Here is a 27229-nt window from a genome sequence, read left to right as displayed (position 1 = left end):
AGCAAATTCTGAATTTCTGAATCCCTTCGAACTCTCAAAATACTTCATTTCTTTGATTTTTTGTCACCTTGAAATTAAGATTTTCTGTGCACATGAATAAGAGATATAGTACCTATCTACCAGTTTGCAAGTGGGCCAATTCATTTGATGGTTTTTTAGCAAATGAGACTTTTCAGGTATGTCAACAAGAATCATTGCTAGGAATTTCCTCATATACATTGCCTGAAAAGACAAACAGATTCTTTCCTATATACTAGGTTTGAAAACGGACTGATTGTTTCAGTATCTAAACATTTATAACTACAAGATCAATAGTCTACTTTGAACTTAGAAAACTGGAATATAAGTAGGAAAGAAAAAAGAATCTAACTGGGTTAAAGTGAGAAGTTTTGAGCCATTGGCCTCATTTCCCTTTTGACAGTTTCTCAATTATAGTACCTCACATTGCATAACCAGATGAAAAAGACGTGTATGATATGAAATATGAGATATCGCCATTTGCAAAACTGAAACTGTAGAAGTTAAATTGAACTGATAATAAAAAGATTTGAAATTCAAAGTTATTTCACCATTGAGCAGAATGAACATTAAGTTTGTTTTTTCACTGTTAGGCTGACACCTTAATAAATCAGTAATCTTCACGTGATGTCTATGCAGCTTTCTGAGAATCTTCTGCAGCAATCTCTAAAACAAGTTCTCTCATTAGCTTTTTATAGTATTGGGAATTTTGGGGGTACACATTTCCTGCTTCAACATGGGGTGCCTATACAAAACAAATTCCTAATTCATCTTTCAGTATGAATCAGTTCAACCTTGCTACATTCAGCCTTACCACAAATTTAATGATTTCCCATCCATCTTATTTTCTAGACTCTTTTTTGTGTGCTCTCAACTTAATATCCCAAAATAGGTGTGCAGGGAACAAAACAAGTATTTCTTTCTTCTAAACTTTTTAAACCTACCACTTAATTCTTTCTCAGTTCTGAGAATAAACTGATGGGTTTTATAACTTGAACATAACTGAGGTCATTTGTTTTAGAGCTCTGGATAGATAGACTAGTTTTACTGTTTGCAAATATCATTATCTGCCTTGATTGTTTTTGAGCTAGGTGGAAAAGCTGGAGATCATGTGGCTTTGGAAACTTTTACTTCTGACCAGAAAATAAACTTAAATTAAATGTTTGGAATTTTTGACAATTTAATTGAATGAAAATATTTAGATTTTTGTTTTGTTTTATTGAATTTCATTGGAGATTAAAATAAAGCATGGAATATTGGATAGAAAGTCAGTCTTAAGGTCAAGAAAACCTGCCTCAATACATTTTGTCTGTATGAGCTTGGACTTGTCACTATAAATCTTAAAGTGCTTCAGGTCAGAGAAGTTATGATCTAAATTGGTAAAGACACTTTATACTTTCCTACATGCCCTTTAAATTTCAAATCAGACTTTATCATGACATGTTTAAAAAAAGTTTAAAAAAAAGATTTAAAAAAATCTCAAATGAGTCTTTATCATGATGTTAAAAATGCAGTCTATTCTGCATATATGTACCCTACGTATTACATAATATTGATGTTAAAATGTTTATTGTATTTTGGAAATTATTTTACTTGTGCAAAAATCTACTCACTGTGGGTCCAACTGAGAAAGGTGGACTGTAAAATCCAATACTCATCTTGCTATTTTCATGGAATTGCTCGCTGTTTTACTATAGAATGTTTTTGAAATGGTCTCCTCATTAATGTGTATAACTGCAAAAATGAGTTACATCCATATGCTAAGAGAAATCTCAGCAAAGGGGCAAGAAATAATTGAAAATTATTAAAGTTCATTCTAAAAACATCAACTGAAACCTTTCTTTACATGTTCTAAAATTTTGTTTATATTCCTTTAATGAATCTTTTTCTGTGATAATAATAGTTAATATGCATGTTTGTCCAAAATAAAATAGATAAACATTGGGATTTTCAATTTTTGAAAAATAAGCATTGCTTTAGTATTAGACTTTATCCTTAGAGAATTTACATTATATGCAGTTTAAGCTCATTATCAAAATAATTTTTTAGCCAGACTATTGCAACTTCATAATTTTGAGTCATAGCTCATTAAAACAATTATAATCAAATGTTTAATTTCTTTTTCCCTTGCTAGGAACAGCTGAAAAGGTTATGTTTGTTTTCCTTTTTTTTGAATCTCTGGGGCTATATAAACAGACTATGTGGACTGGTGAATATTACTTCTCATTTATTCTTCTCTGCATTTTGGACACTATATATTATATTTTTATTTCAATATTAGCTTGTCAGAACTTTAGGCCAATTGTACAGTAAGAAATATTAAATTGACAGAGACAGAATAATATTGATGCATTCCATAGATAGCAGATGCCAACTACAGATGAACTATGGCTCTATCCTTCTCCTGGTCTGGCATTATGTAACATTATAAAATAATGAAGTTGAAATATAATTACATCTCAATGAATATTTTGCCATTATCTTTAAAAAAAAAAAAAAGATTAGTGCGTCATTAGGTTAGTTGAGAAGTCTTGAACAATGGATAACCTCAGTTACCTCTGAACAGCTCAGGTTACCTCAGATAATCCAGAACTCTGTGCAACCCCCATGTCTTCTGTTGGGAAAGAAACAGACAGCTGAACTGAGATAGTAACTAGTCCTTCCTAATTGTATTAATTCTTTTCCATTCCAAAAGTGAAATAGGGGTCTATGACTTTGATATGCATTGATAAACAATTTTAAGCCACACTGCAACATCTAATAAGACTTAACTTGAGTCATTTTAAGTATATTGGTAGATTATGACTGTGATTTCCAATGTCAGTGCTATCTCACTGCTGTCTACCTAATAAATCTCATCTCTTCATCTTTTTTGACAATGCCAAATTCATGTGCAGTTCAACTTTTAATTAACAATGATTAAATATCAAAGGTACAAAGGTTGAGCTGAGTTTTTGCAAGTTCCTAGTTTAACTATTTTTTTATCTTCCAATTTATGGAGAAATCTTTTAAAACAGGCATCACTGTGACACAACCATTTATGTTGGTAACACAATTTGGTTTGGTATCTAGTCAACATCCATTGAGTGTCTGTGTGTGGGATGGTGTAAGTGGTATCATTGTTCAGTCTATTTAATCATGTCCAACTTTTTATGAGCCCAAGATCACGGCAAAGACACTGAGATGGTTTGCCATTTTCTTCTCCAACTCATTTTACAGTTTGGGGAATAGTGGTAAACAGAGTTAAGTGATTTACCCATGGTCACACAAAGTCTGAGTAAGTATCTGAGACCAGATTTGAATTCAGGAAGATACTTCTAGCTGACTCCAGTCCCAGTGCTCTATCCACTTTTCCAACTAGCTGCTGTTTCTACTCACATAGCCTCTATAAAAGCTGAGTTGCCTATCATTTCTCTTCTTGGCTATTTAAATAGACTCCTAATTGGTTTACCCACTCCCTGTCTCTCCTGTTTTTCCTCTATATATTCCTAAAAAAGGTTTGATTCTATCACTCCCCTGTCAAAAATTTTCAATCTCTGTTATCTCTAGGATAAAACATAAATGCCTCAGCCTGATATAGTCAGTTCTTCACAGTGATACTCCTACCCACCTTCTTCATATTCCATAATCTAGCTAAATTAGCTCACTAATGATTTTTGAACCAAAAATTCCATCTCCTTTTTCTGAATCCTGGCATTAGCTTTTCCCCATGCCTAGAATTCACTGCTTCCTTACCTCTGGCTTTGATTTAATTCAATTCAATTAAACACCATTCAATCACCAAATATGTATTATATAAAATGTGCAAGAAACTGTAGTGTTGGACACTTCAGAAGTCACACGCAAACTTGTCCTTGTCTCCAAGGATTTGTTTGTAAGAGAGAAAAAGGGAATTCAATGTGTGCAAAGATAAATAAATTCAAGGTATATACAAAGGAAAGTCTATAGGAAAAGAGAATCCTAAAAATGTAAGGGGATCAGAAAAGGTCTTATGAATGAGGTGCTACTTGAACTAGGCCTTGAAACTCTACAGATTATACAAGGTATAGTATAGACACATAGAGAGTGGGGGGGGAGGTAGAAAGAAGCCTTTTAACAGCACAGTAATATACAAGGAATAACAAATAGGCCAATTGGACTATACATAGTATGTGTGAGAGGGAGTAATGTGAGATAAACCTGGAAAGACTGGTTAGATTCAAAGTGTGAAGATACTTTAAATACCAAGTAGTGAGATTTGTATTTTATGCAAGAGGAGGTCACTGAAACTTCCTGAGCAAAGGCTTGGTATGCTCCAACATGAGCCTTATGAATGTCAAGTTGGCAGTTGTGTGGAAAGAATTAGAAGGAAGAATTGTTATTGTTGCTGTTGTTTGTCCCTTGATTTCAAAGAGAACCAGGATGTCAGGGAGGTGATGGCATGACAGGTAAGTGAATTTGGATCTAAATAAGGGAGGACTGTGCAAAATCACCAGCCTCACTTTCTCCTCCAGAGCTATTTAGCTCCAAAGGAAACATGGATCAAGTCAACTTGAAAGGGTCTCTGGGAAAGAGTAGATAGAAAGAAAACCAGTGAAGAGACAATTGCGATCATCTCAGAAAAAAGTGATAGATGAGGCTGGTGGCCATATGAGCAGAGAGACAGGGGTCAAAGTAAGAGATGTGATAATAAAAACAAGTGTTAGCAAGTAATTAGAATCTTTAGTCTCTTCATGCTTTCACTCAGGAGGCACTCCTTAAGTAAGGCCTTTCTTGATCTCTCCACCAGTTAATTATTTTTTCCTCTTCAAATTCTCATATATTTATTTATCTACACATATTTTATGTTCTCCTTATAGAATATACACTCCTTCAGGTAGAGATGAAAATCCATCAAAGGAGACTATGAAGGAGAATTAGATTGGAGGAGAAGGAAAAATAACAGAATGGAATATCAAGGAGAGGAAGGTAACAGTCTCTAAAGCAGTAGAAAGGTCAAATAGGATGGTAATAGAGAAAATGCAATTAGACTTGGCAATTAAAAGATCTTTGATAACTTTGAAGAGAATAGTTGTGATGAATGATGAAGAAGGGAGTCAGAATGCAGAAAAGTAAGAAGAGAAAATGGAGGCACTAACTACAAATAACGCTCTGGAGGAGTTCGGCCACAAGAGAGAGCAGATACATAGGATGTTGAAGAGCAATGATGGGCAAATCAAGAGAAGATGGGGGTAATATTTTCAGGAAGTTGGGAAACAGTCTACAAGGGAAAAGAGATTTAATACATATGAGACAGTGAGAACAATGGGGTAATCTTCAGGAAAATATCGGAATAGAATGGAATCATTTGTGCATGTAAAAGGGTTTATTGTGGGTGTTTATCCTTCATTCTTGAAGAGAACCATGATATAAGGGAGGTGATGCCATGACATTCAAGTGAGCTGTATTTAAGTGAAGGAGGTCTGTGCAAAGTCACCTGCCTCACTTTCCCTTTAGAGCTATCTGGGTCCAATGGACAGATACAAATCAGTTTGACTGGATTTGGCCCTGGATATAATTATACATTACATAGATACAACTATATAGATACAATTATCTGGGCCCTGATTGACTCAGAGAGAACATAAATAGTAATTGTTTCAGTTTTGTCCAGAAGTCTTGAGGATCTCAAGCTTTCCAGATTGTTTTTTTTTTTTTTTTTGACTATGTAAAAGAGGCCATTTTTTGCTTGAATTCTTACCTAGCTTTAATCACTGAAGGGGAATTGCCTCAATCAAACTCAGACTTGTTAAAGAAGGGTTTGTCTCAGAAAGGGGAGGAGGAGATAGTAGCAGAAGAAAAAAAATTAAAAGTTGCTGTGATAAATGATTGAAAAAAATCTATTAGGGAAAAGCCTTACTACAGTGAAGACCCAGTTGAGATTATTGTGACCAACCCACTCAGTATACTTTGGGTCATCTCCAACTTTGTTCAGCTGAAAGTAATTAAAAGCAAAAGTAGCAAATGGTAGAGTAATACAAAGCTGAGGCATGGCAGGGCAGGATTTCTGATAGGATAAGATGAAGAGGGACTTGAGAGAAAAGGACAGTGCAAATTCGAACTGTGTCACCAAGAGATCAAGATGATGAAGGGAAAACAGTATAGCCAGTGCAATTGTGATGACCTAGGAAAGAACTGAGGAGTGAGAATTCCAAAAGACTGGTGGTCATGGTCACAGGATTAAGGATATCAAGGCCTAGAGTTAAATGGAATGCCTAAAGATTATGTTCAGATAAAGGAATTTGGGGATTCATAAATGTGGAATCTATGGGAAAAGGCAAGATCAATGATATGACCATTTCTGTATGCAGCTAAGGTGGGATGGAAAAGCAGATTAGAGGGTATGAGTAAATTGAAGAATTGAAAGATTAGAGCCCTTAAAGAAATAGCAATATGTTTATTGAAGTCCTCTAGTTGGAGTTGAAGAGGAGAAAAAAGAATCTGTTGAGGAAAAAGTACTGTTCTGGAGGTCAATAGACAATAGTGATGAGAAGCAGTGGTTGGAAATTACAGAAAAGTATATTTAGACTAGATATCAGAAAAAAAAAAACTTTCTAACTATTTTGTTATTTGGTTCAGGCTTATTATTCTGGGGATCTAGAGAACTCATAGACTAGATACTCCTGACACCAATACAGATTTGCAACTCAAACCTGTAGATTAATATCAAAGATTTCCACTGGCTGTACTTAAGTGATTTATCTATGGCCGTGCAGTTAGTAAAAGTTTAATCACAAAACCATAAATTTAGTGCCAGGAATGCTGGAAAAAAAACCTTTGCAATTAATCTTAATTCCTCACTTTACAAATAAGGAAACAGAGGCCAGAGTTACTGACCTGTAAAAGCTCACACAGGATTTGATACCCTATTCTAAAACTTCAGATTTGTTTTTCCCACTGTATCACCTGTCTCTTATCTACTCTGGAAAGCTATCTCTAAGAACTATCCAAAGTTGAAGGGATTATCTCTGGATATACTGAACTCTTCTTTGTGAGAAGTCATCAGATAAAGACTGGGTATCCATTTGTCAGGGATGCTATACAGGTGCCTTCTGTGCAGATATGAATTGAATTAAATGGTATCCAAGATCATAGCATCAGAGAGGTAGAAAGGACCTATTGGACCTCGCATTCAACTCCTTCATTTTACAGAATATTAAATAATATTTTCAGAGTTATACAGCGAATCAGGCCTTGATCCAGATCTTACCTACAAACTAAGGTCTGAGGGCTAAATCTAGTTTTTATATAGCCTGAGAATTAAGAATGGCTTTATTTTAAAATATGAAAAACATTTTTAGCTTGTGGGCCATAGGAAAACAAGTAGGAGTTTGCAGATTCCTTTTCTGGTCCCTTCCCACTCTGAGATTCTGTGGTTCTTTACTAATTATGCCCAATGAAGTCAGTCAAAATGACTGAATTAGGTATATGTGAAGACAAAGTTTTGAAGTTAATATCTCTTATTTACCATGAGCTATGGATTTGCTCATTTCAAATCATATGTTTTAATTTGTAGAAATGTTTTATTAACACTATTTATCTGAGTTAAACTTCTACCTCCTAGGGATATGTAGAAGTTTTCCCCATCACCCCCACCCCCAGTGGTATGAGTAAAACTAGGTCAGCTTTATTTTTAAAATATACTGTTGCAAGCATATTATCTCAAGGATGAGGCAGAAAGACAAAAGCTTCTCTTGATTAAATAGAAAGAAATAGTTACTATGGAAAGAAGAGATAATTGGAGAAAGCACCCTTGTAGCTACAGTGATCGGTAGAAAATTCAAATCTGACCTCAAACATTTACTAGCTCTGTGACCCTGGACAAGTCACTTAAAACTGTTTGCCTCAGTTTTCTCATCTATAAAATAAGCTGCAGAAGGAAGTGGCAAATCACTCCAGTATCTTTGTTAAGAAAAGTCCAAATGAGGTCACAAAGAATTGGACATGACTGAAAAATGACTCATCAAAAACAGAAAAAGGCCAATATGGTGCAGATGAAAGACATAAAAGGGCATAGGAAACTGAGAGCTGAAGTCCAAATTTGACCACCCATGCTTTGTAGGCTATGGGATTCTGAGTAAGTCATTTAATCTCTCTTTGTTTTCTCAACAGTAAAATGGAGTTAATAGCAACATCTTTTTTCTCTGGATTAAATGAGATATCTGTACTTAACAAGGGCAGCTAGGTGCCTAGATGTCATAGAGGAAAGAGCACTGAGCTTAGAATCCAGAAGACTCATCTTCCTGAGATCAAATCTGGCCTTAGACACTAATTACCTTTTTTATCTCAGGAACATCACTTAACCCTATTTGCCTCAGTTTCCTCACCTGTAGAGTGAGCTGGAAAAAGAAATGCCAAACAACTCCAGTATCTTTGCCAAAGAAAATCCCAAATGAAGTCATCAAGAGTTGGACAAAGAAATATTATCTAGCACATAGTGAATCATATTAGAAGCTATACAAATGCTTATTCCTTCTGTGGAATTATTATTATCAGGACTGGATGAGAGCATGTCTATGTACATCAAAGAAAAATAGGGTAGGAGAGTTCTGTGTACCCTCAGGGGAAGGAGACAGGTTTATGAATACTCAGTACAATTTGCTTAAACAACTAAGCTTAATGGCATAATAATGGGTAGGCCAAGTTCCCTTAGTGCATTTATTCAGTGAATAGTAATTATATTTGTAAAATGGTGAAGAAGCCCTGAGAAGCCCTGAGAAGAACATTCCCCAAGATGAAATGCAACATGGTACAATGGAAAGAGCATTGACTTTGGAGTTAACAGACTGGAGCTCAACTCCTAACTCTGATGGTTATTGCCTATGTAACCTTGAGCAAATTCTTCCATACGTTTCATTTTCCCCATCTGTAAAATAAAGTTTAGACTTACTAGCCTATTGGGCTCCTTCCAACTTTGTGTCTAAGGGTACTATGAAAACAAAAAGTAGTCTGTAGCAAGAGTATAATTATCGATCAATAAGCATTTATTAAGACTATGTGCTAGACACATAGTGGAGTTGATGATATAAAAAGGCCAAGAATACCAATTTCTAGATCTCTTGTAAAGAGGGGGAAAACAGTTTCTGAGGTTCTAAGAATCCTGGGAAAACAGAAGAGTAACTTGTAGCAAGAGCATAATTATCAATTGACCAATAAACATTTATTAAGTACTTATTATGTCATAGACACATAGTAGGACTGGGAATAAAAGGAGGTGAAAAATAGTTTCTGCCCTTAAGAAGCTTATAGTTTAATAGAGAAAACAACAAGCAAACAATATCTAAAGACAAGGCTATATACAAGATAAACAGGAAATAATTAAGAGAGGGAAAGTATTTTAATTGAAAAAAGTTGTCTTTTTTAGTAATAGTGAAAGTAGGAACTAGAGAAAGTTTGGGAGGATAGAAGCCATCAATCCTGCCATGTTACCCCATGTTCTCAGACAATATCATGTTATCCATGATACAAATGTCAAAAGAGAGAATACAACATTTGGAAGGATGAGATAAAGTTGCACATGTAGGGAAGAGAGACAAGGTTTAATAATTATAATCATTTGTGTTTGAAAGAGTTGGCCTGGAACTTCACATTAGCCCTAGATTTTAGGTAGAGCTTTGAAGGATCAACAAAACACATGCATGAGTGTCAGCTTTCTTTACATTATCCATTGACCTTAAGGAACCAGGCCTGAAGGAATTGTCTGAGACTTCAGTTTAAACAAGTCTCCTTCATCTGTTCTATGTCATCCAACAGTGATAAACGGTCCTTGTTATTTTCAATCAGGCAGGGTCATATCATCAGAATGATTGAGCTAACATGTTGATCACTTCATCCAAGTGAGTCATGTAATGAATTGATGTACAAGTCACTCCCTTTAAAATGAATTACAATTCCATTTCCCATAAAGGCTTCTAAGATAGAAATGGTATGCAACAGATCTAAGTGGTATTGAGATCTAAGGAAAAAGGAATCAGATCCTACTTTGTAGCTTCAAGTCCTCTGGGTTTCTAAAGCTACCATAGCAATTACAGCAATGAAACATCAAATCAATCAATCAATAAACATTTATTAAGTGCCCCAGGCACTGTGCTTGACCTTGGGGTTATAAGTACAAAAAATAAAATAATCATTTCCCTCAAGGAGCTTGGACTCTATCAAGAAACAGAAATAAAATTGATCTTAATTTTACTGATGCCAAGAAGAAACTTTCAGGATTCCTATAATCTCTTAGATATGTTGATAATGGAAGAAATTCCATTTATGAGTACAGAAATTTTGTATCTTCTATGCCTCAGACTCCCTCTATGCTATTTCTTTTAAGCCATTATCTTTTCTTGTGTTTCAGTCACTGATATTTGTTACACTATACAGATTAAAACAAAAGCGAAACTTTGAACTAAGAAATAAATACAAGATAAACTGAGGCACAAAGAGAGAGGAATTCCTGCTTCCATGGAACTAATAGTTTTGTGGGGTTTTTTCTTCTTATCTCTAAGCACAAGAGGGAATGGGAAGAAGAAATGCTTTTGTAAGAAAACTTAGCCAGGAAAAGCAACATGGAGCCTGATTTGAAAGCCATCATTATTGAAGAATTCTACTACTCAGCCATCAATCAATCAGCAAGCATTTATGAAGCATTAATATATACCGGGCACTGTGCCTAGAACAGTTCCCCAAAGTCTCTCTTCTAAATAAACAAACAAAGAAGTCAAAGATTGAAAGCTCAAAGGGTTAAGAAGAGAAGTTTTCTTTTAATACAAATAGGGATGCCTAAGCCTACCTGGATGTGGTTCTGACATGTTTTATTCTCACCTTAAAATTTAACTTGCCACCTTCTTTAATCTAATATTCCTTTTATTCACTGTTGTCACTTTCTAACTGCACCATCTGTTAGCTCTCAGACAACATCAAGTATTGAGTACTCAGATTACAAAGTTAAGGTTAAGTATTGGTCCCTTTGTTCTTGTCTTCTCTCTGTTCTTCCAAATTCTCTTCACTACCCACAAGGGAGTCATATTGACCTAAGTCTTGGCACTGGTCTTTGATGACTTTGGAGGGGAGGGTGAGGCTGATGAGTCTGCACAGCTCTGCCTCACTTAAATCCAATTCACTTGCAAATCAAGACACCACCCTCTTGACATCATTGATTCTCTCAGAGAAGGAAGGACAGACTCACAGCCACTATTGCAATGATCAACTTCCTTCATGACAATTTTGTGGACAAAGTGCTATTTGCAGGAAGATTAAATTATGAATTCTTTTAACCTCCCATGATTTCCTTAAATCATACCATAGGCAAAGTCCACATAAGACAGTAGAGATGGTGATTAAATTCAGAAAATATCTTATAATTCAAAGGGGACTTGGCAGTTTTGGCAATTTCCCTACTAATTAATGTCTGTGTCCACCATGAACACCCAAGATGAAAGTATGACCTCTCCCTTTAAATAGAAGGTAAAAAGAATATCTATATCTATCTACATAATATATATACACATATATATATATGTGTGTGTGTGTATGTGAATATACATATATATATATATGTATATATATATATACACATTATATACTTGTATATCCTATATAAGACATTTTTAACTTATTCTTTGTTCCCATAAAAAAAAATAGCAGCAACACAATTCTTCTATCCTAACAACATTGGGGGAATCTGAATGAGGGGAAATTAAATCTCTATGCTTCCTTGTCCTGCTAAACAATATTGCTTGATAGAATTATGCAGATGAAGTTGATGCTGCTGTTGTAATAGTCCTGGGGAAAGCAACAGGTTCAGTGAGTTACTAACTTTTCACAATGCAAAGTTTGGTGCCTGGAAGAGTTGGATTGAGATTGTGTTTGCAATTCTGTAACTCCATACAATTTTTGCTATTATAACATCATGTAGAAGTTGGGAAAGAACTGTTTGCTTCTCTTTTTTCTCTTCCAAAGAGAGCAGACTTAAGACTGTGAACAGGAATTATTAATAGATGAGTATGAGCGGGAAGCACTATATTACTAGTAAAGAATTATGCATAAGTGATGCTTTAAAAGATATTGTGAAAGATGCATGATCAAAGATAAGGTAGTCATATAGTTATAAGCAATGGACAGCACATACTTCACTGATGTCTGGACAACATTACAAGATCTAGAGCAAGGCCCCTCACATGTTGAATAATCCTCTTAAGTAGGTTTCATATGAGCATGTGGATAATAGTATCAATGAATGACAACTGTTAGATGACTTATGATTTTCATCATGGGAAGAAGCCCTCACATTAATGAGATCATCCTTTCACCTGTAACCTGTATGGAGACCTCAAAGAGAAAAATGCCTGGAATCCCAGATCAGTAAGGAGTTTATAAAAGCATTGCTCTCTTTCCTCAGTGAGTTTGTCACCAAGCTTAAATAAACTACATCTTATGACACTGAAAAAAAAAAACTGCTAGGTATAACTGCTGAGCTGCTATCACTAATCTTTGAAAAATCATAGAAAATGGGAGAGTTTCATAGCAGTAGAACACTGCAGACAAGACAAAAATCTTTCATCCTCTCTTTGTGGATAAAAATATGTTATCTAGATAATAGTACTGTTAGATGAATTCATAACTGAGTGAGTGAGTGAACCTACAGAGAGACATCAATTTGTGAATCAATGTCAACCTAAGACAGATTCTTTTAAACCATTTTTGTATGTCAAGGATCTGTTTGGAAGTTTGGTGATACGTATGGACCCTTTCCCAGAATAATGTTTTTAAGTATATAAAGTAAAATACATAGACTCACAAAAGAAATCAGGATAATTTTTTAAATTAAAAAAAAAAGTTTACAGATCCTCTTAAATCTATTCATTTTGAGTATTTGTAGACCACAGATTAAGAAGGTGATGAATGTCCCAGAACCAGTGTTCAGTCTTTTGCTGTCATTTAACCTGTTATTTGAATGAAGTCATATAAAAAGGTTGAAGGGATAGCTAACTTAATGACAACAGATACAGCTTCCAACAGGCTACACAGATCAAATAAAAGAAAATTAATTGTATTAGGAATAGATAGTGTGGATAGAGAAAATTTGAAATGAGAAAGTCCTTTACCATTATATAAATTCAGGTTCTAACAATAACCCTGTGAATTTGGGTAAAAAACTGCATTTTTTTTTTGTTTTTTTTTTGTGATTTGAGCACCTCCCTAACACCTCCCTGTTTAGTCACAGATAAATTGCTATCTGCATCAGAGCCTGAAGTTCCCACATCATGAATTCCCACATAAAAAATTGCATATTCTCCCTCTCCTCACTTCCATTTTTTGAATTTCTAATTTCATTCAAAGTTAATTAGGTTCAAACATTACTTATTAAATTAGATGTTTCTTCATTCTTACCTCCAGTAATATCCCTACTCTGAAATGACTTTTTATTTGTTTTGTATATACATATATGCAAGAATGTGTGTCCCATTTATATTCTGGCTTGGAGACTTGATAAGCTATGTGTCTATAACAGGATTTTATAGTTGTTGTTTTAATATTCTTGATTTTTCAAAACTACAGTTGAAAGTTTGTTTTTCTTCTTCTAGGCACTGGGCTAATGTTGAGGACACTGGTTTAGGCTGAAATGAAAGAAACCCTTTCCTGAAGATGCTTATATTCTATCTGGGGAAATTGTGTATACATATATAAAAAGTAAATATTGACACTCAGATCTCTAATTAACTAGCTTCCTCTGTGTATGTATGTATGTGTTTTCAATAAAGTCCACAGGATATGCCAAAGTCCCTCAAATAATCTAAACAAACTTTTTGTTTCCTTTAGTTGAAATACCTTGATTGAATACAGATATCCAGGCTTTGTTCACACCCAGTTCACACCTCTAAATTGATTAATTCAATTGAGGTTGATTCTCATCTGATATAGGTATCTAGCTATATTTTTCACTTGATTTAACTGTGAATAAAATACCTTCCAGACATAGGAATATGCACATAGATGGCAGATACAGAACTGGGTTTAAGGAACAGAGAGAAGGTCAGTTTGGGTTGGAGGCAGAATGTCTTCCAAATAAGATTTGTATTTAGGACCTGTGGGCAGCTAGGTGGCACAGTGGATAGAGTGCTAGGCCTGGCGTCAGAGAAGGACCTTAGTTAGAAACCTACAACTGTGTGACCCTGAAAAAGTCACTTAACACTGTCACAGTTTCCTCATCTATAAAATGAGCTGAAATAGAAAATGACAAACTACTTTAGTATAGTTGCCAAGAAAATCCCAGATGGAGTCTTGAAGAGGTGGGACACTACTAATTGACTAAACAATGGTGATAAAGATACTCATGGTCTTCATTTCCAATTCAGTGAAACTCTAACTTGATAAACTCCAAACCATTTATCCCTAAGCTCATTCTGTTGTTACATTTAAGTTTCCTTTGCTCTTTTCCACCTATCCAAATCCTATTTTCTCCATCTTTCTCTGGCAACTTTTCACATCTACTCGAATTCCACATTGATCTCTCCTAACTCCAGGTACAAGACATTGTCTTTCCCACTTGTTGGGTGAATACTGAATAAGTAAAAGTGTTTGTCTTGTAATTTTATTTCACTCATGCACGTGTGTCTTATCTGTCTAATGAAATTATAAGCCTTGTAAAGGTGGGGGAGTAGTATCTTAAATTTCTCTTGTAAATCACACTTTCTCAAATGGAATTAGAAATTTTAATTGGTCTTACCTGATTCAGAAACATTGTAAAGTAATTATTTTTAAATGTGTATTTTTAACAAGCTTTGTGTTTGGATTCTGAAGCAGACTGAATAAAGACATAAATTTATCTGTATTAGTCTATACTGCATCTGGTGCTTCTGCATCCATTTTTCAGCTGGTATGCATTCATACATGTGTCAATTATTATTGCCTATTTTCTATTACTATTTTCCTCATATATTTTATTTTATTTTATTTTATTTTTTTCCTGAGGCTGGGGTTAAGTGACTTGCCCAGGGTCACACAGCTAGGCAGTAAGTGTCTGAGATCAAATTTGAACTCTGGTCCTCCTGAATTCAAGGCTGGTGCTCTATCAACTGCGCCACCTAGCTGCCCCCTTCTCATGTATTTTAAAATAGATGGAAAAGTTACTTAATCTCTGTCTTCCTCAGTTTCCTTTTTCATAAGTGGGGATAATAATTGTATGTACCTTTCTGAACAATAAGTTCCCCAAATAATTTATTATATTATAGAGCAAAGGGCAATGGTTTGTATAACTTTGGTTAGTATATATATAAAATCTGTTCATTTGGTAGGAGGTATGTGTTTTATTGTTATACATCCCTATTAATGGAGCATTTTTTTGCTGTTTTACACATTTCCTTCTACTAAGGCCACGTACCTACTATCACCTGAACATATATGATATGTTAGTCTTTTAGTCAGAGCAGCCTGTCAAATGATACAATGCTTTGCATTTTACTATGCCTGCTGTATATAATATTAATGTTAATGTGAAACAAGTGGTACAGTGGGATGATTACCTGTGATATTGGAATAATTACCATAGATATATTGAATGCCTTTACTTACCTTGATGTCTATAATGTATATTTGCAAAAATATTTTTACAGGGGCTACAAAATTTTGAGCTGGGGAGATAAATGTATTTGGTGCTTCTATGTTGCTTTTTTTCATCTCTATACTAGAGCTCTTGAGACCTGAGGCTGCATAAAGTTGAATTAAGAAGGTATAGAAATAAGACAACACAAAATAGACAAAATTCATTTTCTTGACTTGCACTATGATGTTCCATTCAATTCAACAGTCATTAAATTTCTTACATCTGCCATTCGCTTTGCTAGGCACAGGAGATACAAAACCATAAAAAAAAAATGTAAACAGTTCTTTCTCTCAAAGGTATCCCACTTTGTGGGGCTCTGTTAATCCATTTGATATGTCAGAATTTCAGAAATTAGACCATTATTGTCCTATTTAATTCCCACAAGGCTTAGGATTTTAAAAGACATTATGTTCAGGTGACTATCATTGAAATATATAAACTCAGGCTTCTTCACTCATTTCTGGTGGCAGCCAACTACACTGTATGTGAAGTCATAATTTTAACATTGGTCTACTGGGAAAAGTTTCACTAATGAAAAGAATAGAACATTAAAATGTATTTAAATAAAAACAGCATTTCTTTTAATTCATACCAAATAAATGGAAAGCATTCTCAACCCCCCAGATTCAGCTAGTTAGGGCTATCATTACTAAAATATAGAATTGTTTATTGACTATGAGAACAAATTTCTTCTGACAATTTCAAGCTGTGACCCTCTGAGTCACTGGACATTAAACTTATTTCAAATATGAATTGGTTTAACTAGCAAAGTAAATCTGTCAATCCAGTTGCCATTCATCCTTCCAGGGCTGTCAAAGATGATAAGAAAAACAACTGCAAGGAGAAAGAAGTAGCAAGAATCATGGAGACAGTGATGGAAGTGAATGGTTCTGCATAAACAGCCAATGAGAAACAGAATCCTAGAGAAAATTAAAGGTCTTTAGAATGATTTATGTCATATTGTTTAAAACTAGAAGTAAAAAACTAATAACCTCAATCTTGAATCCTAGACTATGAATAAAGAATATTTTTGCCATAAAGATTGGTCTTCTCTCATTGGGCTTCATTCTGAGAAATGTGCCATGAGAGGCAGAATCAGTACTATGATTATGTAAGAAAGTGGAAGGTGGTATGCAGTCAACTAGTCTGCTCTTTGTCAGACACCAAAGTGATATTTCATATTCGAGCTGCACTTTAATTAAAACCAGTCATATCCTTTTGTTTCTGTTCAATATCTACTCTAACTTGAAATAACTCAAGCAATTCAGCTATTTAAAAATATATACATATATCTCTGGCTGAGTTTATAATGGTGGGTGTAAGTTCTATCATCATCAGGATTTAATTGCACAAATCATTTCAGTGGGAGAATAGAACCTCCAAGGTATGCATACAATTAAGAGGCATCCACGACCTCTATTATCATTGTGTTAAAGCTGACTAGTGTCTGCATGAGTTATTAGGGAAAATATAATAGTATCCTAATCATCATGCTTATTTCTCATGAAGGACTGATTCCAATATGAGCCACTAGCCGTCTGTGCTACTATGAAGTATGCAATTTTATGAAGAATTACATTAGATTTTCTTAAAGGTAATCAAATAGTCAGGATTCATACTCTATAATGCTAGATTATATTGCTATTTTTTCTTTCTATCTAGAACAGGGATTCTTATCTTGAGTTACATGATTTTTTTAAAAAACTGTGTTAATTGTATTTTGAAACAAAATTGGTTTCCTTTGTTATTCTATGTATTTTATTTTGGGTTATGAGTTTAAAAAAACATAACTCTGAAAAGAAACAAGTACTGAGGTTTCACCAGAATGTCAGAGGGTCCTATGACACAGAAAAGGTTAAGAATCCAAGATTTAAAAATTTAAATAATGCATTACATGACAAATTTTTTTCTTAAGCCAGTGTTTGAACTCTTTCCTTTAACTTCAGCTGTGTTTCTCAATGAGTAATAACACATTTTAGAAATTAGACCTTGCAATTCATTATGCATTCAGACATTTATAGCTAGATGATAAACCTGTCTCTACCTCTGGGAGTTAGCTTTATAAATCAGTGCTTCCTGTAAAAAAAAAAAAAAAAAAAAAAAAAACATTCCTATTGGAAATTATTGGGATTTTATATCTTGTGTATTTCTGCTTCCTGTTCTGAAATATGAATTCCCACAAAGGGAAAAGATACAAATATTTGGATTGTGGCAAAATATATACCTCCCTTGATTAAATAAAACTGATTTAGGTGGGTTTCCTGGTAGAACTTTAGATTATTTTCTAAGTTTTCTACTAATTAAAGCACTCAGAATAATAGTCCCTCTGACAGGCAGAATTCTCTCTGATTTAAAATAGTCTATACAGAGAATAGGAGCTAAAAGATCTGGCTTCTTTCATCACTTAGAGAATTATTCTTGAATAATAATGGGAGAAGAATACATGGTAGAGTAAGATAACTCATTCACTTTCTATTCTTTGTGTTATATATTTGACATCTAGTTTACAAAAAAAAAATGTAAACATTCTTGTTTTAGCAAGAACTTATAAATCCATGCCAGAGTCCCATCCAACAAATCAAGATCTTACTGATAGGTATTTAAAGTGTGTCTTCATTAAACTAGTTGCTAATATTGTACATTCTTGTTTTGTTTGTTTTTTGTTGAGTCACACAGCTAGGAAATGTTAAGTATCTGAGGTCCTATTTGAACTCAGGTCCTCCGGACTTCAGGGCTAGTGCTCTATCCATTGCACCACCAAGTTGCTCCTATTATAAATTCTTTATTGTTACACACCCCTCTTCAAAACGCTGGGATTCCCAGAGAAGATGGCAACCCAGCTTGCAATGCCTCACCCCCTCTCAGAAAAGAGGGGAAGCTCCTTCTAACAGAAAGTTTGGGAGCAGTCCCCTGATCTCGAAGACAAATATAATTCAATGTTATTTTTTCTGGTAATTTTTCCACTCCTGAAGGAATGGATATGTACTTGTATGGAGCAAGAAAGAAGAAAATACAAATGCCTATAGTATAGAAGATTGGGAAGAATAATAGAACAAAATACTCATATCAGTTCTACAAAAATCTTCCCTAAAACTAGAAATTATCCATCACTCTTCTTGCTTTGTAAATTTATTTTAGTTTATATCTTCCATCTATATTATAAAAGAATAATTTGCTATATGTTTAATTATATTATATTTGTTATGTATATGTATGTACAAGTGTATATATGTTTACATGTAAATATATATTTAACAATTTTCCAAATAAATTTTCTTATCAGAGAAACATTTCCATTTTTTAAACCTCCCAATTTCCCAAATTATGCTTTATTTTAATCTTTTATTTTAGTTTTTAACTACATTTTATATTCTGAATGTTTATTTCAATATTTAATTAAGTGTTCAAATATAATTAGTTAATTTTACCTATAGTGTTTTACCCTTTGTGGTTTCATTATGGGGCTGATCAGCTAAAATCAAGGGAAAATTTGCAAATTCAATTTTTTCAGTGCAAATGGTGATTTAATTTGTGTAGATAATTTTTTCTACTATTAGCAGATCAACAGCTATTTTGCAATTTATACTTTTAAATAACTGATACTGAAAGTTTAAATGACTTGCCCAGTCACAAAACCAATAGATAGATCAGCCAAGCATTGAACCTTCTTGAGTTTAAAATCATTCCTCTATCCATGACATCATGCATCTTCTTGAGTTTAGTCCTACTATAAAATAAATTAAAAGTGAGCACATATTGTCCCATGCAATGTAATTAGAAAAGAGATAACAGGTCTTGATTTTAATAGTTTTAATTTAGTATCAATTCATTTTATTTTTGCTTGTATTTTTTTCCAATTGAATTTAAAATTATACCACCATCACATAGATACCAACAAGCAACAAGCAGGTCAAACCCGGATATAGGACCAAAATGACAGTCAAAATACATGGTCTTTACAACAATACATAATAATGATCAGAAATATCTCTCTATCATAGGTTGAAGGCTTTTATTAAATCCCAAAGCCCTAAGATACAAAATGATGGTGAGATTTTGAGAGAGAAAAAATGATGAGGCTAATTCTGTTTCTGTGGAAAAAGTTTCATCATGCTGGGACAAAAAGCTATGCCTTATATAATACATGTGGCAAAGAGGCCTGTAAAGGGGCAAAACTAAACTGGTATAAAAATCCTGTTGGTATTGCTCCAAGACACTGGGCACATCCCTGGAAAATTTTGATGTGCCTGAATATAACAGCATGTACTTTTTACAGATCCAGGGTCATTGCAAGCTTTGGCTGACCTTACTTTTGCCTGGAACATGAGACCAAATTCTCATATGTGGCTGGTATTCAACTAGACCTTAGTAGCCACTCACCACCTTGGATACCTATGACGTTTCTTTCATTTCAAAGATGGCTTACAATAACTCTGCAGTAAGAGACCTGCTTTGCTCTTCAGAGTTTCCACTACAATCTATCCACATTCCTTCATGAAACTTTTCCAGATTTCCTCATCCCAATTCAAGCCAGATACCAATGAGTGCCCTTTAAATTACTTGTTATTTATTTTTTGCATTTTTTTTGGTATGTACATGTTGTCTCTCCTGGTAGAACACATGCTCCTAGGGGACAGTAACTGTTTTGTTTCTGTCTTTATTTGTCCAGAGTTAGGCATAAAATGGTTGCTTAATGAACCATTTTTGAATAAACCAATGTGCTTGGTTGCTTATGAGTACACATATTTAAGGTCTAAATAATTTACATTATCAAATAGCTTATATTTTTATCAATATTTATGTTATTTACCAGAATTGGGAGCATTTTTTTGACTGAGGCAATTAGGGTTAAGTGACTTACCCAGGGTTACACAACCAGGAAGTGTTAAATGTCTGATTTGAACTCAGGTCCTCCTGACTTCAGGGCTGAAGCTCTATTCACTGCACCACCTAGCTGCCCCAGGAGCAATTTTTAAACCATGACCCAGAAAATGAAAAAAAAAATCATCAAAAGCTTTCAAATCTCTTGTTAGTGGATTTGCTAAGTACCTACCCTGTGTCAATCACAGTGATAAATGATGAAGATGCAAATAAAAACAAAAGGCAGTCCCTGTCTTCAAGAAGCTCAGTCTAATGGATTCAACATGCAACCAAGAATGCACAAACATGCTACCTAAGGATAAATAGAAAATGATCAACAGAGGAAATTAGAATTTAAGAGGCCTCAAGCTGAATAATTTCTCAAAAGCTTTCAAGAAGATTCTGTAATATATACTAAATTCGCCTTCAACACAATACCAAGTCTAGTCTCTGGAAGGCAATGAATATTTTATTCTTTGCAGAAAGAATCAAGAAGAATCTTTTTTCCCACTTGGTTACATGCACATGTCAAAAGGTAGAAAGGATACGAAATAGAAAGAAGGGAAGGAATCAGGAAAATCATCTAGGTAGGGACAAAGGAATAAAGTCAGGTCAAACATTTCAGAATTCATGAACATAACCAAATGAAAATGTGAATATGCATATACATATGTAAACCCATTCATAATATGTATATATATAAATGTATAATATTTGCAATATATATTTAATTTATTATGTTACATATTATAAACACATATATATACATATATACTTAAATTTACAAAGTTTATCAGTTTAAAACATATGCATCTTATTTTTTTCAATGCTTTATTTCATTATTTATGTGACTTCATATATTTCAATGGACAACACCACAAAGAAGGAATATTTTTCCCCAAATATAGACAATGCAAAAATTATAATGAAGGGACTATGTTGGAATATTATTAAATAGGGAAAAAAGAATGTAAGTTGTCCATTTATTCTTTGTTTTTCATTTTGAAATGACTACCCTTATTTTAAATGTCAGAAATATCTTCTTAATACATATGTAGCATACTTGCTCAAACAGGTACCCATATGGCTCTTAAACCTCTTGATATTTCCCAAGATCTTTTGCTGGTTTTGATCAGTATCCTCCTAAATCTATAGCTGCGTCCCTACACAGTGCCTCTTACCAGACCAAGACAAATGACACAGGAAATTAGAGTAAGAGACATTAAATTAAAACTAGATAGCAAAGTAAATAACAAGGGAGCCTCTCACTATGCTCAGAGTGGGAACTATCTCCCATGGATTCTCACACCATCCCTTAGGAAAAGAAATGGTCCTTTTGAAACAACCACATTACTTATTTGTGTCTTGCCTAGAATACTACTTATACTCATGGTTCTGTCACCACATTATGCCAGCAACCCATTGTGCTTTCCTGCTGTTCTCCACTTCTCACATTGCTATTGGATGCTTCTCTACAAAGTTTCTATTCCCAACCTCTATTTAGGCACATTTTGGCCAGGAAAAAGCCCAACATCAGTACATCTTAGCTCTTTTGTTAGTCAAGCCTATAGACATACCTATATAACACACACACACACACACACACACACACACACACACACACACACACACACACACACAAAATCTTCTCTTCAAATTTTCCTTTTTGACAATCTTGCTTCTTCTCAGTGGAAAATGCTTAAATTGAGTAAATTGTTTCAGGGTAGTTAGGTAGCCTAGAGGACAGAGCCAAGGAGATTTGTCTTCTTTAGTTTAAATCCTGCCTCAGGTAGTTATTAGCTGTGTGACTTGGCCAAATCACTTAACCCTGTTTGCCTTAGTTTCCTTATCTATAAAATGAGATGGATAAGGCTATGAAAAACCACTTCGTATCTTTACAGAGGAAACCCCAAAAACAAGAAAAATAAGAAAAATAATTTTAACTCCTTCATGACATGGCAAGCTATCAGAGAAATACAAATTACTCTGAAAATTCACTTGGCAATTCTAAAACAGCATGATATAGTTGGGAATTTTTGCTTTGTTTTGCAGCTACAACCAAGTTGCTTATACTTATACATGAAACATGTTCTTATTTCCAATCTCCATTAATCAAAGTACAGATTTTCAGGACCTGAAAGAATGTTGGCCTTCCCAAATAAAATTTTGGGAAATTTGAAAATTTGGAAAATTTTCCCTTGGGGAAAAAAATAACAGATTAAAAAAAAAAAAAGCTTTGGTTTATTTGAACAATATCACCTACCTACTTATGAGATCTAATGGAAGTGGAGTTTGGAGTGCTTTGTAACTCTGGAGTTACAAAGCACTCCAAAACAAAGTTTGGGAAGGAGACCCTTAGTTGACAGATATACCTCCAAATATGGGGGGAAAAGGGAAACAAGGCATCAAGTTTTGTGGTCCTCATAATAAACCTCATAACTGAACCTGAAGTTTTGTGACAGTGACTCTATGGGTACTTATTTCTAAGCAAGATTTTATGAGATTAGTGACTAATAAAACAGTGGCAAAAAGGAAAAAACCTCAGTAAGAAAATAATCCTAATCTGGTACAATATCCAAGAGCTCTGATGTATAAAGAGAGCCGTGTTTAGTACTACACTGAGAGAGCTCTTGAGTCATTTTTCCTTTGGTAGTCATGACTATCTGCAGCGGCTATGACCAGACAGATGGAAACTAAACAAATGAGAGATAGAAAGCAGCATATGGGTCCCTCTCCTGAATACATGAGAAACTACAGAAGGAATCAAGGTGAAGAGCAAAGCCTCATTTCACATATAGGAAAAAATAGGAGCCAATAAGCAGAGCTACTTAACCCCAAGCAGATAATCATGAGTGTTGCCCCCCTTACCTAAGCAAGTTTAGCAACTAGTAGGAATATTTTGTCTTTAATAGTAGGAAATATAGTGAAAAAATCTAGTATTTAGTACTGTAAATGACTGGGCAATGCATTTATCTTTTGGGGAAAAAAAGTTGTTCATTACTTCTATTTTGCTTTTCCCATTCATTTGATAAAATTTCCCTTCTTCAATATTATGAATTATATGATTCAAGGGGAGTCAACCCTAGTATCCTTGGAGAAGTCAAGACATGATTTTTCCTAGTTTTTTCTAGGTGAGGAACTATGAACTAAAATAGTAAAAAAAAAAAAAAAAATCATGCTATGAGAATCTCTGACACAAAGTATGCAGGAGAATATAACAATTTTGTTTTATAACTTAATTTTCAGAATTCATTGTCATATATACTAAGTAGTTTTATCTTCAGTTAGGACTTATATTATTATTCCCAATTTGCAGCTAAGGAATCCAAGGAACAGTTTTTGTTGTTCAGTCATTTCAGTCATATCCAATCTTCTTGACCCCATCTGGGATTTTCTTGGTCAAGGAGTTGTTTGCCAAATCCTTCTCCAGTTCATTTGACACGTAAGGAAACTGAGGCAAACAGGAGAAAGTGACTTGGCCAGAGTCACACAGCTAGCAAATGTTTGATGTTAAATTTGAATTCAGGGAGACAAGTTTTCCTAACTCCAGGCCCAATAGTCCCCAAGGGACAGCAGTAGCTGTTAAGTGTGTTCAGAGTCCTAAAATCTAGTAGAGAATTCAATTCAATTCAACAAACATGTATGAAATATCTACTATATGCAAGGCACCATGCTAGGAACTGGGGTTACAGATAAAAATAAGACTTTTTAAAAAAAGATATCTGCCTTAAATTAGCTGTCTCCTAATGGCATATTGCTGTGGGGCTAAATTTCTACTTAAAATTTCTATCTAACTCTGTTTTGGATTTTCCTTTATATTTCTACAGGAAACTTAATCTAAATAGCTGGGGAATAGTACTTACTTCATATTAGATCTGATTTCAAAATACCAATATCAAATTAATGAGATTTTACAGATTTCAAAAGCTCACAGTGACTACAGCTCTAAGAGAAATGCTGTAGATTATTTGTAAAAACTGTGGTATAGTCTCCAGAGTAATTGGTTGCTTTTTTTTTTTTAAACAGAAGGAACTGTAATCTCTAGAGCTTCCTCCATACCATTCATCACTGCACATAGAGTACACCAAGCTACAAAACAAACAAATGAATCACTACATCAGAACATTTAACAATGACTTGAAAGAGTTAACATATCCCTAGGGTGCCAAATTTGAATAAAGCTATAAATTTTAAAAAAGGGTCAATACAGATCATCACTTTTAGCATAATTTTACCATATTTTATCATACATAAACATATTTAAGTAATAGGTTATATCAGGATGGTATCTGTATATTAATTCTATTAAAAAGTACCACATGTATAATAATAAAATTATAAATATAAATCAATAATAATAAAAACTAACATTTATATAATGCTTAATAGTTTACAAAGTGCTTTATAAATTTTACATCATTTGATTTTTCCTTTTCTTTTTAAATTAGATCTCTCCATGTCTCCTATATTATAAGATATAAGGGCCATCAAAGGCTGAATTTCACTGCAGTTTGCTATGAAAGCTTTGACCTCTTCCATTTTCAAATCTGGGCTAGTTCACATCCAGAGACTCACTAGATTGGCTTAGCCCCTGTAACTCAGAACTCTAAAGTTCAAGAGCTCTGTTATCCTCAAACTCTCCAATGGCAGCAGCAAAGGTATGTACCTCATTTGATCCTTAGATGGGTGTTATTCTTTTTTTTGCATGATTAAATTGGATGTGACAGGTTAAGTGATTTACCCAGTCACAGAGTCATAAAGTGGGGTAATTTTACTCCAAAGGGATGGAAACAATAGGCATAAAGAACTCAAGTACATTATTGAATGCAAAATGGATAATTTTGATTATATTAAGTTTAAAAGTTTTTGTACAAACAAAACCAATGCAGCCAAGATTCAGAAGAGAAGTAATAAACTGGGAAAAAATTTTGCATTCAAGGCTTTTGATCAAAGCTTCATTTCTAAAATATATAAAAAATTGACTTAACTTTATAAAAATTCAAGACATTTTCTAATTGATAAATGGTCAAAGGATATGAACAGGCAATTTTCAGATGAAGAAATTAAAAACATTTCTAGTCATATGAGATCTAGTCATATTCTCTAAATCATTACTGATCAGAAAAATGCAAATTAAGACAACTCTGAGGTACTACTAAATACCTCTCAGATTGACTAAGATGACAGGAAAAGATAAGGACAAATGTTGAAGATATGTGTGAAAACTGGGATACTAAAACATTTTTGTTGGAGTTGTGAACTGATCTAACCATTTTGGAGAGCAATTTGGAACTATACCCAAAGGGCTATCAAACTGTACATGCCCTTTGACTTGTATGCTAAAGAGATAATAAAGGAGGGAAAGGGACCCATATGTGCAAAAATATTTGTGACAGCCCTTTTTGTAGTGGTAAGAAACTGGAAACTAAGTGGGTTCCAATCATTTGGAGAATCCTGAATAAGTTATGGTATATGAATGTTATGAAATATTATTGTTGTATAAGAAATTATCAGCAGAATGATTTCAGAGAAGCCTGGAGAGACTTACATGAACTGATGCTAAGTGAAATGAGCAGAACTAGGATTACATTATATAAGGCAACAGCAAGATTATATGATGATCAATTCTGATGAACATGGTACTCATCAACTATGAGATGATTAAAGCCAGTTCAATGGCCTTGTGGTGAAAAGAGCCATTTGCACCTAGAGACAGGACAGTGGAAACTTAATGTGGACCACAACATAGTATTTTCACTGTTTTTGTTGTTGTTTGCCTGCATTTTGTTTTTCTCATTTTTTTTTCCTTTTTTATCTGATTTTTGCATAGCTTATTTGTGGAAATATGTATAAAATAATTGCACATTTAACATATATTGGGTCACTTGCCATCTAGGGTAGAGAGTAGGGGAAGGGAAGGGAAAAATTAGGTTTTGTAAGAGTGAATGTTGAAAATTATCCTTGTATATATTTTGAAAATAAAAAGCTTTAATTCTAAAAAAAAGAAAGAAAGAGACAAAAAATACTATTTGGATGTTACACCTGCTGAGTCCTCTCACAACAAGAAGTGTTCATTTTTCAGGTTTCCTGAATTTCATAAGCATGTACATATTCCATACCAACTACAAGTGGAATCATCTTCATGGAATCATCTTCACAAAAGTTTTTGTACATTTTTGTGGTGTTTTAACAACAGAGCAGGGTTTTTTACCTCTCATGATAAGCAGGCTAGGATTGGATAAAGCAGACAATTTTAGGGAAATTTTTCTATCCCCTTTCTCACACTAAGAGATGAGCAAGGTGTTACTTTAAAAAGGCTACTCAGACACTTGGGAGGCTGCTGAATGTCAGTGCTGCTTCAGTCCAATGAGAAAACAACCCTATGGCTTGGATTGCCTCTGTGCAGAATTGTAACTAACCTCCCAATGTATTAACATCTGCTGCTTTGTCACTTGACTGTTGCCACAGGACTTTGAAGTAAATAAAAATGGTAAAATGTAATAAATCATAAATTGTATTTGAGTGAGACAGGGTTACAAGCTGTCTCATTTTTTTTCCGAGTCATCAAAATCCAATGGCAAGATAAAAGTTAAGATGACTAGCAATGGTCCAAGATGCAGTGGATGATTTTTGCAAGTTAGATATGTGACCAAGCTCTAAGCATTCCACAATGTCTGCTTCAGATGTCTTTATGGTCATTGGAACAAATTGTTCTTATCTATCCATTCCAACAGAAAAAAT

At 34.1% G+C, this 27229-nt stretch overlaps 1 long non-coding RNA gene across 1 annotated transcript in view; it reads left to right on the top strand.

The window, feature by feature from the left end:
- Window positions 1-27229, top strand: part of LOC141555306 (uncharacterized) — a 232428-nt gene that overhangs the window by 40318 nt on the left and 164881 nt on the right. Inside the window, exon 2 of the long non-coding RNA XR_012486143.1 lies at window positions 24937-25146. This is a non-coding gene — a long non-coding RNA (uncharacterized LOC141555306). The remainder of the gene's footprint in view (window positions 1-24936; window positions 25147-27229) is intronic.

Source organism: Sminthopsis crassicaudata, chromosome 1 (assembly GCF_048593235.1).
Source record: "Sminthopsis crassicaudata isolate SCR6 chromosome 1, ASM4859323v1, whole genome shotgun sequence".
NCBI classification, from domain to species: Eukaryota; Metazoa; Chordata; class Mammalia; order Dasyuromorphia; family Dasyuridae; genus Sminthopsis; species Sminthopsis crassicaudata.
The sequence above is the reverse complement of the archived record's forward strand: the minus strand, read 5'-3'. Positions and strand labels throughout refer to the sequence as shown.